This window comes from Trichoplusia ni (assembly GCF_003590095.1).
Source record: "Trichoplusia ni isolate ovarian cell line Hi5 chromosome 7 unlocalized genomic scaffold, tn1 tig00003493_group6, whole genome shotgun sequence".
Taxonomy (NCBI): Eukaryota; Metazoa; Arthropoda; class Insecta; order Lepidoptera; family Noctuidae; genus Trichoplusia; species Trichoplusia ni.
Genome location: NW_020799645.1, coordinates 1 through 13,964, shown reverse-complemented (window position 1 = coordinate 13,964; position 13,964 = coordinate 1). Strand labels below are relative to the sequence as shown.

Here is a 13,964-nt window from a genome sequence, read left to right as displayed (position 1 = left end):
AAGTATTAAGGTCTAAGATTTTAAGTTTCTTACCAAAAGAGGATTGTTGTTTCTGGTAATAACGAGGGAACCACCAGAGTCACCGCTGCAAGTGCTCCTGCCGTTGGCGCCGCTGGTGCAAATATTGGAAGACTGAATAATTATGAAAGAGCTGCGCGACACACGTTGTTGGTGATCACTGGAAGCGTTACGTGGCTCAGGGACTGGCTGCTGGAAATGCTGCCACCTGTGGATGAGAACAATGTAGTCAAACTTACAATACAAACTACAATTAATCTGACTAAGAAAAAAACTCCTTACCGTCTCTGGTTAGACCAAATCCAGATGCAACGGCGTTGCTTCCGGCAAAGTTTTCATTAAGCTGAGAACCAGAAGGCAGAGCAATAGGACGAATGTTATCTGTAAGTAGAGCAAAGAAGTTTTGTGTTGTGTAGTTGCTAGACGGACAATTGCTTCGACATTTCATTCGACGACACAAAAATTGTGTACGAACCATTTTAATCAAACGATGTGGTTAAATGTTTTTTTTTTTCAATACTTACTGTTAAAACCTACGTTGCTCGGCAAGTTGATGAGGGCAATGTCGTTGCGAATAAGAGTCGGGTTCCAGCTTCCGTGCATGACCACGTTACTAGTAGTCTGCCTGGTACCACCAGAGAACAGACGGACGGATCCAAGTACAACTGTGAATTGTCTGGCCTGGTTCCTACCATCAAACCAGCAATGGGCGGCGGTAAGTACACGTCTGTTGTTGAGCAAAGAACCACCACACACAGCCTGACCGGATGGTAAGGTAATGACAAGTCCAGCCTGTACGAAGAGTAATGGAATTTTAATAAAATCATTCAATGGACAGATATATTACGATCAAGACATATACTAATAAAACAAAGTAACACCATACCTGGTAAGGGAACTGTCCTAGGGACGATGTCGAACCACCGACGATTCTGGACTGAACATCTTCCTCTTCCTCAGCTTTACGAATCCTTTCCAATAACGGCTGACCGATTTTAGTCAAGTAACCGTACGCAGTGATGTCCTCGAGATCGATGACATCTTCGAGGTTGATGTTCCTCGCGGATGTGACCGCGGTCAGAGCCAATAAAGCCAGAGCCAATTTCATTTTACAGGTACTGAACTTGTAGTTGTTTCTAAAACTCAAGCTCTGCTTATTTATACCCCTTTTTTGTCTTTGATTGCAAGATAATTTTGATAAGCAAAAGTCGATTAGTTATCTATCTTGGGAGGTTTAAATGTGCCGATCGTGTCCATTACTTTATATGAGCAAGTCAAATACAGTGGTGTCAAATCGATTTAAGCAATATTTTTAGTTTAGTTCAACAGATTAGCTGAATAGTGTTTTAAACGCCTTAAAATAAAAGGATCATTAAGTTTTTGACTCTCGAAAATGGAACTTAAGTTTCACACATTCATTTCTCTGAAGCATCCGGACGTGATCAGTGGAAAATAATTTTAGATTAATTTTCGATTCAATTCATTTAGTATCTTGACTTCGCTATGGAAATCAGAAACGGAATTATCCACCAAAACAACAAAACTAAATATTCAATTATTTCATTTCACTGCTTTATTTAAAATAATCACAATATCACAACTTTAACCCTATAAGACCTGAGAGAATAATTTTAGTGCTCTTGTTAAATAATAGTTGCCCCTATCACCCACACTCCGTTGGTATTTGGTCGTTGGCACCTACACCACTTACAGGACAATCCGTTATGCATGTGTGAGTGTCTATTACATAGTTACGACTTATTATAATCTTCAAATGATTTTATGAATAAGAAGCGGTCTCAAATGACGTTGAAAGAAATTAGTGATCTAATTAAATAATACCTGTTGCGTAGTTGAAAACTTCTACATAATGATGTATCTTCATCCATCTTCGTTTTTCATTCGTTTTTGTAGTAATCGAGGTAACAGATGGGTTGCTGTTTAATTTTGCCTGCTTTATTTTCTTCTCATCTTCACATTTTTCTGTATTGTTTCGACTTACTCAATAAGAGAATGAATTTTCTTTATCGGTAACTTAGGAAAGCTTGTTGTGGAAACGCAATCTCGTATTGACTCTTTTGTTTTTCTCTATTTGAGGCTTTAATGATAAATTTTGTGATTCACAGTCTTTGTATGAATGAACCAAGTACTGGTTGGTGACAGCTGTAACTAACCTTCTAAAAAGATCTTCAACCTGTCTGTAATACAATTTCATCACTAGCATTGAAATGGAAGGAGCGAGCCAAAAGGCTGTTGCAGTTTGACGTAGTTCATGGTGTTAATATGTGGAGCTATGTATGATTTTTTTCGAGGAATGGACTTCAGTTTACAGCGTTCGGTGATCCCCGTTTCCATGGGAATACATCCCCTTAGTGATCTTATAGCTTTTACACACCTTTCCAACTTTCCCTTAGGGAACTATTTAATAAATGGGGATAAAAGGTACCCTTTTTTTTTTTTATGTGAATGGCTATATGCAAACCAAATTTCATCCAAATCAGTCCAACCGCTTTTGCGTGATTGAGCAACAAATATCCAAACATCCACACTTTCACAATTTAATATTAGTAATAGTAAGGATACAATACATAATCTCGATTTCATATTCCCGTCGGATCATTTTTGATTTGAAGCGGGTAGCCGCGGGCCAGCTAGCATAAAATAAATCATTATTTTGAAATATCTAATCCATCCATCCATCCTGGACTAGAGTATGTATGCGCTTCAAAAACGCATACATACTCTAGTCCACGACATCTATATGCGTTTAATTCATTCCGCCATTGATTCTCGGGCCTATAGAAAAGTACCTACTCTATATTTAAATAATATACTGATAGGTGTCGTGTTTAAAGAAGAGTGGATTAACGAACCCACGAATACAAAAGCAATACTTTATCCGACTAATTTCTGGATTTTCCCTTTGACAATATTTGAAGTCTAATATAATATCTACGTTTATTAATTTATCGCTTCCGATTCTGGGTTTTTATTGCATTAATTATTGACGATCTGTCTTTAAAAGATAAGGATAAAATAAATAATTTAATTGTTTCATAATGACTGGTGTATACTTAATGATTGATGGCACTAAGCCATGTAGGATATGGAGTTATTCTAAATATTAAAAATACGCAACCAAACTGAGATAATTTCTATGAAAAAAAATCTTGATTTTTATGCATTTTTATAGAACAGTTTAATGAGATATCTGATGATTGGTAACATAAATAAAATATTTTTTATAAATTTTCCGTTGTAATCAATTATCCATAATTACCCTGAAATGGGAAAGAAATGGCAAAAAAAATATAAATGTGTATGTATTTGGATTTCACTGACGAGTAATCATGTGTGAGATGGCCTCGTTAATAATTGTCTCGTATGTGCCTATGGTAGCCACGAGCCTCGACCCACACCTACGGAGGTTCTTGCCAGTTGGAGTCCAGCTTGATTCAAAAAAGCGGTACCCCTGAAATGACACAGCTGACGTAGCCGGATGAATTTTAAATGTATTTTTACATTTTTTATATTAACATTGAAAATTAAAAAGTCACAAAATGTAAAAATATGTCTTTAAACAAAAGACATCTGTTCCGCTGACTATAAATTTAAAAAGCAGAGCAGCCCTTAGAAAGAATTTCTAATTTGAAAAAATCCGTAAAAAATATTTCTAATTTAAATTCTCTTAACCCATTTTTAGGAATGCAAATGCCATGCATCGTTCATTAGCATTCTGTTCAGTGATTAATGAAGATTCAAAGAGAATGTGATTATTAGACAAAAACCAACCGTCCAGACGCTCTAACATTTTGAACTTAATGAACATTCCAAAAGTAGAGAACGTGATTATAAAACAAAACATTAAGCTACCAGACGCTCTTAGCCACGATCTCACAGAAAAATAAAGTGGGCAGATATGTCGCACGTCTCAAGATACACTGACAAAAAATAAACCATTAAGATCTCAAGATGGAGTGACCCATAAAAATTTTTTTTTGGCCAATGAGGCGGTGGACTAATGATATAATTCAAGTACTGAATATGAATCGATGGATTTTGGTAGAGACGATTGAGAGATGTAGAAGAAGAGACCTTTACCTTAACCTTCTCCTCGACTTTACAAGCGTCAGCAACAGCGGTCGACATTCAATTTGGGATACTTATACTACTAAAATAATTTAAGCAAGCTTATTAACAATCGAAATGTGAACTAAAGTTTGTTCATACATTCGTTTTACGTTTTATGGTGCATAGCAAGCAAACGAATGACAATGTACTTTAATCGTGTTTAAACAGACCATTTTTTAGGGTTCCGTACGTCTGAATACAAAAACGGAACCCTTATAGGATCACTCGTGTGTCTGTCCGTCCGTCGCTTACAGTCAATTATCTCCGAATCTATAAAACCGATTAAGTTGAAATTTGGTACACATATCAATTCCTGTGACCCAAACACAGAGGTGTGACGTGAGCAGATGAAATCTGAATATGGGGGGTCATTTTTGGGGGGAAGGGGAAAATTTTAAAAAATAATTGAAAACTGCATCGTGTGGCATATCAAATGAAAGGTCTTGTTGAGAAGATCTTAAATATATTTTTTTGTAATTTTAAAATAAATAGTTTCCAAGTTATTCAAGAAAATAGACGAAAATTGACCATTCCCCCCACTTATCTCCGAAACTACTGAACCTAAAATTTTGAAGAAAATACAGAAATTAGTTTTCTCCTTATAGATTCTAGGAAAACCTATAAGAAGTCATTGATATTAAAATAACATTGTAAATCACTCAATATTGTGCGTACCAACTTACATTTGCAGGTGGAATGTGTAGGAGAACGTATTTTTTAACTCCAAAAACATGATAGGTAACATCGTACGGAACCCTCTTCACGCGAGTTCAACTCGCACTTGTCCCCTTTTTTATCACCACTACTGTGTATTTTTTTCCATTAAAGTCACAAAGTTTTGTTTATAATATATATATTATTGTATATTATAACTTTTGTGTGGCAGATTCGGAATCATTTATTCAATAAGTTTACGCCTGTTCATCAACATAGCCTAACCAGTTTCGGACTCATCCAAAGCCCTTAAATATGAGTTGACGTAGCGGCTATTTCTTCTTTGATTTTTAAACAAAACAATTTCGTGAGCGATATTTACTATTAGCAAGTGTGATACAAATTTTTTTGTTGTTTACCATTGAGCTACTAAACCCCAAAACATTGAGATATTCGATTTGACATCATTGAATCATCCTGAAGAGTGGGAGAAGTAAAAATAACATTAAATCGGATGCCATAATTATTTTAATATTGTTTTTCATTTCACAGATATTTTGTAACACTTCAAAGGCGGCTGTTGATCCAGGAGACGAACGAGGTAACTCGAGCATAGGCGGCAGGGGAACCAACCTGACAACCGCGGTCAGATCCGAAGGAAGTCACACCAATCTGTAGAAACACAAGAAAATTGTAAAACTTCGGCATTGGTTGGCATAAACCTAGCGCAGAAATCCTACATAATATCCACGTACATAATTATATAAAAATGTTTCTAAAATCCACTTAACGGAATGAGAGTGAGAATTGACTTGAGAATCTACCTTTTAAACAAAACAAAATAGTTGGCAGAAAAGTAGACAACGTGCAACGCCGCATTCATTAAGACCATTGTTCATATCTTATATTAAGTTGAAATTAATTAATAAACATAGATGCATAAAACTCGCAGAAGAAAATAAATATCGAAGGCGTGCAATTGGGGAGGCCTATCTCCAGCAGTAGATGAATATCGGTTGATGATGATGATGAATTAATAATCAACTAAGATTTTAAGTTTCTTACCAAAAGAGGATTGTTGTTTCTGGTAATAACGAGGGGACCACCAGAGTCACCGCTGCAAGTGCTCCTGCCGTTGGCGCCGCTGGTGCAAATATTGGAAGACTGAATAATTATGAAAGAGCTGCGCACACGTTGTTGGTGATCACTGGAAGCGTTACGTGGCTCAGGGACTGGCTGCTGGAAATGCTGCCACCTGTGGATGAGAACAATGTAGTCAAACTTACAATACAAACTACAATTAATCTGACTAAGAAATAAAACTCCTTACCGTCTCTGGTTAGACCAAATCCAGATGCAACGGCGTTGCTTCCGGCAAAGTTTTCATTAAGCTGAGAACCAGAAGGCAGAGCAATAGGACGAATGTTATCTGTAAGTAGAGCAAAGAAGTTTTGTGTTGTGTAGTTGCTAGACGGACAATTGCTTCGACATTTCATTCGACGACACAAAAATTGTGTACGAACCATTTTAATCAAACGATGTGGTTAAATGTTTTTTTTTTTCAATACTTACTGTTAAAACCTACGTTGCTCGGCAAGTTGATGAGGGCAATGTCGTTGCGAATAAGAGTCGGGTTCCAGCTTCCGTGCATGACCACGTTACTAGTAGTCTGCCTGGTACCACCAGAGAACAGACGGACGGATCCAAGTACAACTGTGAATTGTCTGGCCTGGTTCCTACCATCAAACCAGCAATGGGCGGCGGTAAGTACACGTCTGTTGTTGAGCAAAGAACCACCACACACAGCCTGACCGGATGGTAAGGTAATGACAAGTCCAGCCTGTACGAAGAGTAATGGAATTTTAATAAAATCATTCAATGGACAGATATATTACGATCAAGACATATACTAATAAAACAAAGTAACACCATACCTGGTAAGGGAACTGTCCTAGGGACGATGTCGAACCACCGACGATTCTGGACTGAACATCTTCCTCTTCCTCAGCTTTACGAATCCTTTCCAATAACGGCTGACCGATTTTAGTCAAGTAACCGTACGCAGTGATGTCCTCGAGATCGATGACATCTTCGAGGTTGATGTTCCTCGCGGATGTGACCGCGGTCAGAGCCAATAAAGCCAGAGCCAATTTCATTTTACAGGTACTGAACTTGTAGTTGTTTCTAAAACTCAAGCTCTGCTTATTTATACCCCTTTTTTGTCTTTGATTGCAAGATAATTTTGATAAGCAAAAGTCGATTAGTTATCTATCTTGGGAGGTTTAAATGTGCCGATCGTGTCCATTACTTTATATGAGCAAGTCAAATACAGTGGTGTCAAATCGATTTAAGCAATATTTTTAGTTTAGTTCAACAGATTAGCTGAATAGTGTTTTAAACGCCTTAAAATAAAAGGATCATTAAGTTTTTGACTCTCGAAAATGGAACTTAAGTTTCACACATTCATTTCTCTGAAGCATCCGGACGTGATCAGTGGAAAATAATTTTAGATTAATTTTCGATTCAATTCATTTAGTATCTTGACTTCGCTATGGAAATCAGAAACGGAATTATCCACCAAAACAACAAAACTAAATATTCAATTATTTCATTTCACTGCTTTATTTAAAATAATCACAATATCACAACTTTAACCCTATAAGACCTGAGAGAATAATTTTAGTGCTCTTGTTAAATAATAGTTGCCCCTATCACCCACACTCCGTTGGTATTTGGTCGTTGGCACCTACACCACTTACAGGACAATCCGTTATGCATGTGTGAGTGTCTATTACATAGTTACGACTTATTATAATCTTCAAATGATTTTATGAATAAGAAGCGGTCTCAAATGACGTTGAAAGAAATTAGTGATCTAATTAAATAATACCTGTTGCGTAGTTGAAAACTTCTACATAATGATGTATCTTCATCCATCTTCGTTTTTCATTCGTTTTTGTAGTAATCGAGGTAACAGATGGGTTGCTGTTTAATTTTGCCTGCTTTATTTTCTTCTCATCTTCACATTTTTCTGTATTGTTTCGACTTACTCAATAAGAGAATGAATTTTCTTTATCGGTAACTTAGGAAAGCTTGTTGTGGAAACGCAATCTCGTATTGACTCTTTTGTTTTTCTCTATTTGAGGCTTTAATGATAAATTTTGTGATTCACAGTCTTTGTATGAATGAACCAAGTACTGGTTGGTGACAGCTGTAACTAACCTTCTAAAAAGATCTTCAACCTGTCTGTAATACAATTTCATCACTAGCATTGAAATGGAAGGAGCGAGCCAAAAGGCTGTTGCAGTTTGACGTAGTTCATGGTGTTAATATGTGGAGCTATGTATGATTTTTTTCGAGGAATGGACTTCAGTTTACAGCGTTCGGTGATCCCCGTTTCCATGGGAATACATCCCCTTAGTGATCTTATAGCTTTTACACACCTTTCCAACTTTCCCTTAGGGAACTATTTAATAAATGGGGATAAAAGGTACCCTTTTTTCTTTTTTATGTGAATGGCTATATGCAAACCAAATTTCATCCAAATCAGTCCAACCGCTTTTGCGTGATTGAGCAACAAATATCCAAACATCCACACTTTCACAATTTAATATTAGTAATAGTAAGGATACAATACATAATCTCGATTTCATATTCCCGTCGGATCATTTTTGATTTGAAGCGGGTAGCCGCGGGCCAGCTAGCATAAAATAAATCATTATTTTGAAATATCTAATCCATCCATCCATCCTGGACTAGAGTATGTATGCGCTTCAAAAACGCATACATACTCTAGTCCACGACATCTATATGCGTTTAATTCATTCCGCCATTGATTCTCGGGCCTATAGAAAAGTACCTACTCTATATTTAAATAATATACTGATAGGTGTCGTGTTTAAAGAAGAGTGGATTAACGAACCCACGAATACAAAAGCAATACTTTATCCGACTAATTTCTGGATTTTCCCTTTGACAATATTTGAAGTCTAATATAATATCTACGTTTATTAATTTATCGCTTCCGATTCTGGGTTTTTATTGCATTAATTATTGACGATCTGTCTTTAAAAGATAAGGATAAAATAAATAATTTAATTGTTTCATAATGACTGGTGTATACTTAATGATTGATGGCACTAAGCCATGTAGGATATGGAGTTATTCTAAATATTAAAAATACGCAACCAAACTGAGATAATTTCTATGAAAAAAAATCTTGATTTTTATGCATTTTTATAGAACAGTTTAATGAGATATCTGATGATTGGTAACATAAATAAAATATTTTTTATAAATTTTCCGTTGTAATCAATTATCCATAATTACCCTGAAATGGGAAAGAAATGGCAAAAAAAATATAAATGTGTATGTATTTGGATTTCACTGACGAGTAATCATGTGTGAGATGGCCTCGTTAATAATTGTCTCGTATGTGCCTATGGTAGCCACGAGCCTCGACCCACACCTACGGAGGTTCTTGCCAGTTGGAGTCCAGCTTGATTCAAAAAGCGGTACCACCTGAAATGACACAGCTGACGTAGCCGGATGAATTTTAAATGTATTTTTACATTTTTTATATTAACATTGAAAATTAAAAAGTCACAAAATGTAAAAATATCGTCTTTAAACAAAAGACATCTGTTCCGCTGACTATAAATTTAAAAAGCAGAGCAGCCCTTAGAAAGAATTTCTAATTGAAAAAATCCGTAAAAAAATATTTCTAATTTAAATTCTCTTAACCCATTTTTAGGAATGCAAATGCCATGCATCGTTCATTAGCATTCTGTTCAGTGATTAATGAAGATTCAAAGAGAATGTGATTATTAGACAAAAAACCAACCGTCCAGACGCTCTAACATTTTGAACTTAATGAACATTCCAAAAGTAGAGAACGTGATTATAAAACAAAACATTAAGCTACCAGACGCTCTTAGCCACGATCTCACAGAAAAATAAAGTGGGCAGATATGTCGCACGTCTCAAGATACACTGACAAAAAATAAACCATTAAGATCTCAAGATGGAGTGACCCATAAAAATTTTTTTTTGGCCAATGAGGCGGTGGACTAATGATATAATTCAAGTACTGAATATGAATCGATGGATTTTGGTAGAGACGATTGAGAGATGTAGAAGAAGAGACCTTTACCTTAACCTTCTCCTCGACTTTACAAGCGTCAGCAACAGCGGTCGACATTCAATTTGGGATACTTATACTACTAAAATAATTTAAGCAAGCTTATTAACAATCGAAATGTGAACTAAAGTTTGTTCATACATTCGTTTTACGTTTTATGGTGCATAGCAAGCAAACGAATGACAATGTACTTTAATCGTGTTTAAACAGACCATTTTTTAGGGTTCCGTACGTCTGAATACAAAAACGGAACCCTTATAGGATCACTCGTGTGTCTGTCCGTCCGTCGCTTACAGTCAATTATCTCCGAATCTATAAAACCGATTAAGTTGAAATTTGGTACACATATCAATTCCTGTGACCCAAACACAGAGGTGTGACGTGAGCAGATGAAATCTGAATATGGGGGGTCATTTTTGGGGGGAAGGGGAAAATTTTAAAAAATAATTGAAAACTGCATCGTGTGGCATATCAAATGAAAGGTCTTGTTGAGAAGATCTTAAATATATTTTTTTGTAATTTTAAAATAAATAGTTTCCAAGTTATTCAAGAAAATAGACGAAAATTGACCATTCCCCCCACTTATCTCCGAAACTACTGAACCTAAAATTTTGAAGAAAATACAGAAATTAGTTTTCTCCTTATAGATTCTAGGAAAACCTATAAGAAGTCATTGATATTAAAATAACATTGTAAATCACTCAATATTGTGCGTACCAACTTACATTTGCAGGTGGAATGTGTAGGAGAACGTATTTTTTAACTCCAAAAACATGATAGGTAACATCGTACGGAACCCTCTTCACGCGAGTTCAACTCGCACTTGTCCCCTTTTTTATCACCACTACTGTGTATTTTTTTCCATTAAAGTCACAAAGTTTTGTTTATAATATATATATTATTGTATATTATAACTTTTGTGTGGCAGATTCGGAATCATTTATTCAATAAGTTTACGCCTGTTCATCAACATAGCCTAACCAGTTTCGGACTCATCCAAAGCCCTTAAATATGAGTTGACGTAGCGGCTATTTCTTCTTTGATTTTTAAACAAAACAATTTCGTGAGCGATATTTACTATTAGCAAGTGTGATACAAATTTTTTTGTTGTTTACCATTGAGCTACTAAACCCCAAAACATTGAGATATTCGATTTGACATCATTGAATCATCCTGAAGAGTGGGAGAAGTAAAAATAACATTAAATCGGATGCCATAATTATTTTAATATTGTTTTTCATTTCACAGATATTTTGTAACACTTCAAAGGCGGCTGTTGATCCAGGAGACGAACGAGGTAACTCGAGCATAGGCGGCAGGGGAACCAACCTGACAACCGCGGTCAGATCCGAAGGAAGTCACACCAATCTGTAGAAACACAAGAAAATTGTAAAACTTCGGCATTGGTTGGCATAAACCTAGCGCAGAAATCCTACATAATATCCACGTACATAATTATATAAAAATGTTTCTAAAATCCACTTAACGGAATGAGAGTGAGAATTGACTTGAGAATCTACCTTTTAAACAAAACAAAATAGTTGGCAGAAAAGTAGACAACGTGCAACGCCGCATTCATTAAGACCATTGTTCATATCTTATATTAAGTTGAAATTAATTAATAAACATAGATGCATAAAACTCGCAGAAGAAAATAAATATCGAAGGCGTGCAATTGGGGAGGCCTATCTCCAGCAGTAGATGAATATCGGTTGATGATGATGATGAATTAATAATCAACTAAGATTTTAAGTTTCTTACCAAAAGAGGATTGTTGTTTCTGGTAATAACGAGGGGACCACCAGAGTCACCGCTGCAAGTGCTCCTGCCGTTGGCGCCGCTGGTGCAAATATTGGAAGACTGAATAATTATCAAAGAGCTGCGACACACGTTGTTGGTGATCACTGGAAGCGTTACGTGGCTCAGGGACTGGCTGCTGGAAATGCTACCACCTGTGGATGAGAACAATGTAGTCAAACTTACAATACAACACGACAATTAATCTGACTAAGAAATAAAACTCCTTACCGTCTCTGGTTAGACCAAATCCAGATGCAACGGCGTTGCTTCCGGCAAAGTTTTCATTAAGCTGAGAACCAGAAGGCAGAGCAATAGGACGAATGTTATCTGTAAGTAGAGCAAAGAAGTTTTGTGTTGTGTAGTTGCTAGACGGACAATTGCTTCGACATCTCATTCGACGACACAAAAATTGTGTACGAACCATTTTAATCAAACGATGTGGTTAAATGTTTTTTTTTTCAATACTTACTGTTAAAACCTACGTTGCTCGGCAAGTTGATGAGGGCAATGTCGTTGCGAATAAGAGTCGGGTTCCAGCTTCCGTGCATGACCACGTTACTAGTAGTCTGCCTGGTACCACCAGAGAACAGACGGACGGATCCAAGTACAACTGTGAATTGTCTGGCCTGGTTCCTACCATCAAACCAGCAATGGGCGGCGGTAAGTACACGTCTGTTGTTGAGCAAAGAACCACCACACACAGCCTGACCGGATGGTAAGGTAATGACAAGTCCAGCCTGTACGAAGAGTAATGGAATTTTAATAAAATCATTCAATGGACAGATATATTACGATCAAGACATATACTAATAAAACAAAGTAACACCATACCTGGTAAGGGAACTGTCCTAGGGACGATGTCGAACCACCGACGATTCTGGACTGAACATCTTCCTCTTCCTCAGCTTTACGAATCCTTTCCAATAACGGCTGACCGATTTTAGTCAAGTAACCGTACGCAGTGATGTCCTCGAGATCGATGACATCTTCGAGGTTGATGTTCCTCGCGGATGTGACCGCGGTCAGAGCCAATAAAGCCAGAGCCAATTTCATTTTACAGGTACTGAACTTGTAGTTGTTTCTAAAACTCAAGCTCTGCTTATTTATACCCCTTTTTTGTCTTTGATTGCAAGATAATTTTGATAAGCAAAAGTCGATTAGTTATCTATCTTGGGAGGTTTAAATGTGCCGATCGTGTCCATTACTTTATATGAGCAAGTCAAATACAGTGGTGTCAAATCGATTTAAGCAATATTTTTAGTTTAGTTCAACAGATTAGCTGAATAGTGTTTTAAACGCCTTAAAATAAAAGGATCATTAAGTTTTTGACTCTCGAAAATGGAACTTAAGTTTCACACATTCATTTCTCTGGAGCATCCGGACGTGATCAGTGGAAGATAATTTTAGATTAATTTTCGATTCAATTCATTTAGTATCTTGACTTCGCTATGGAAATCAGAAACGGAATTATCCACCAAAACAACAAAACTAAATATTCAATTATTTCATTTCACTGCTTTATTTAAAATAATCACAATATCACAACTTTAACCCTATAAGACCTGAGAGAATAATTTTAGTGCTCTTGTTAAAAAATAGTTGCCCCTATCACCCACACTCCGTTGGTATTTGGTCGTTGGTACCTACACCACTTACAGGACAATCGTTATGCATGTGTGAGTGTCTATTACATAGTTACGACTTATTATAATCTTCAAATGATTTTATGAATAAGAAGCGGTCTTAAATGACGTTGAAAGAAATTAGTGATCTAATTAAATAATACCTGTTGCGTAGTTGAAAACTTCTACATAATGATGTATCTTCATCCATCTTCGTTTTTCATTCGTTTTTGTAGTAATCGAGGTAACAGATGGGTTGCTGTTTAATTTTGCCTGCTTTATTTTCTTCTCATCTTCACATTTTTCTGTATTGTTTCGACTTACTCAATAAGAGAATGAATTTTCTTTATCGGTAACTTAGGAAAGCTTGTTGTGGAAACGCAATCTCGTATTGACTCTTTTGTTTTTCTCTATTTGAGGCTTTAATGATAAATTTTGTGATTCACACTATTTGTATGTGAAATGAAAAAAGATCTTCAACCTGTCTGTAATACAATTTCATCACTAGCATTGAAATGGAAGGAGCGAGCCAAAAGGCTGTTGCATTTGACGTAGTTCATGGTGTTAATATGTTGGAGCTATGTATGTTTTTTTTTCGA

At 36.3% G+C, this 13,964-nt stretch overlaps 1 pseudogene; it reads right to left on the bottom strand.

Moving 5' to 3' along the window:
• Positions 1 to 10: 10 nt before the first annotated feature.
• Positions 11 to 12,828, bottom strand: LOC113506258 (annotated as a pseudogene).
• Between the last annotated feature and the right edge of the window lie 1,136 nt (positions 12,829 to 13,964).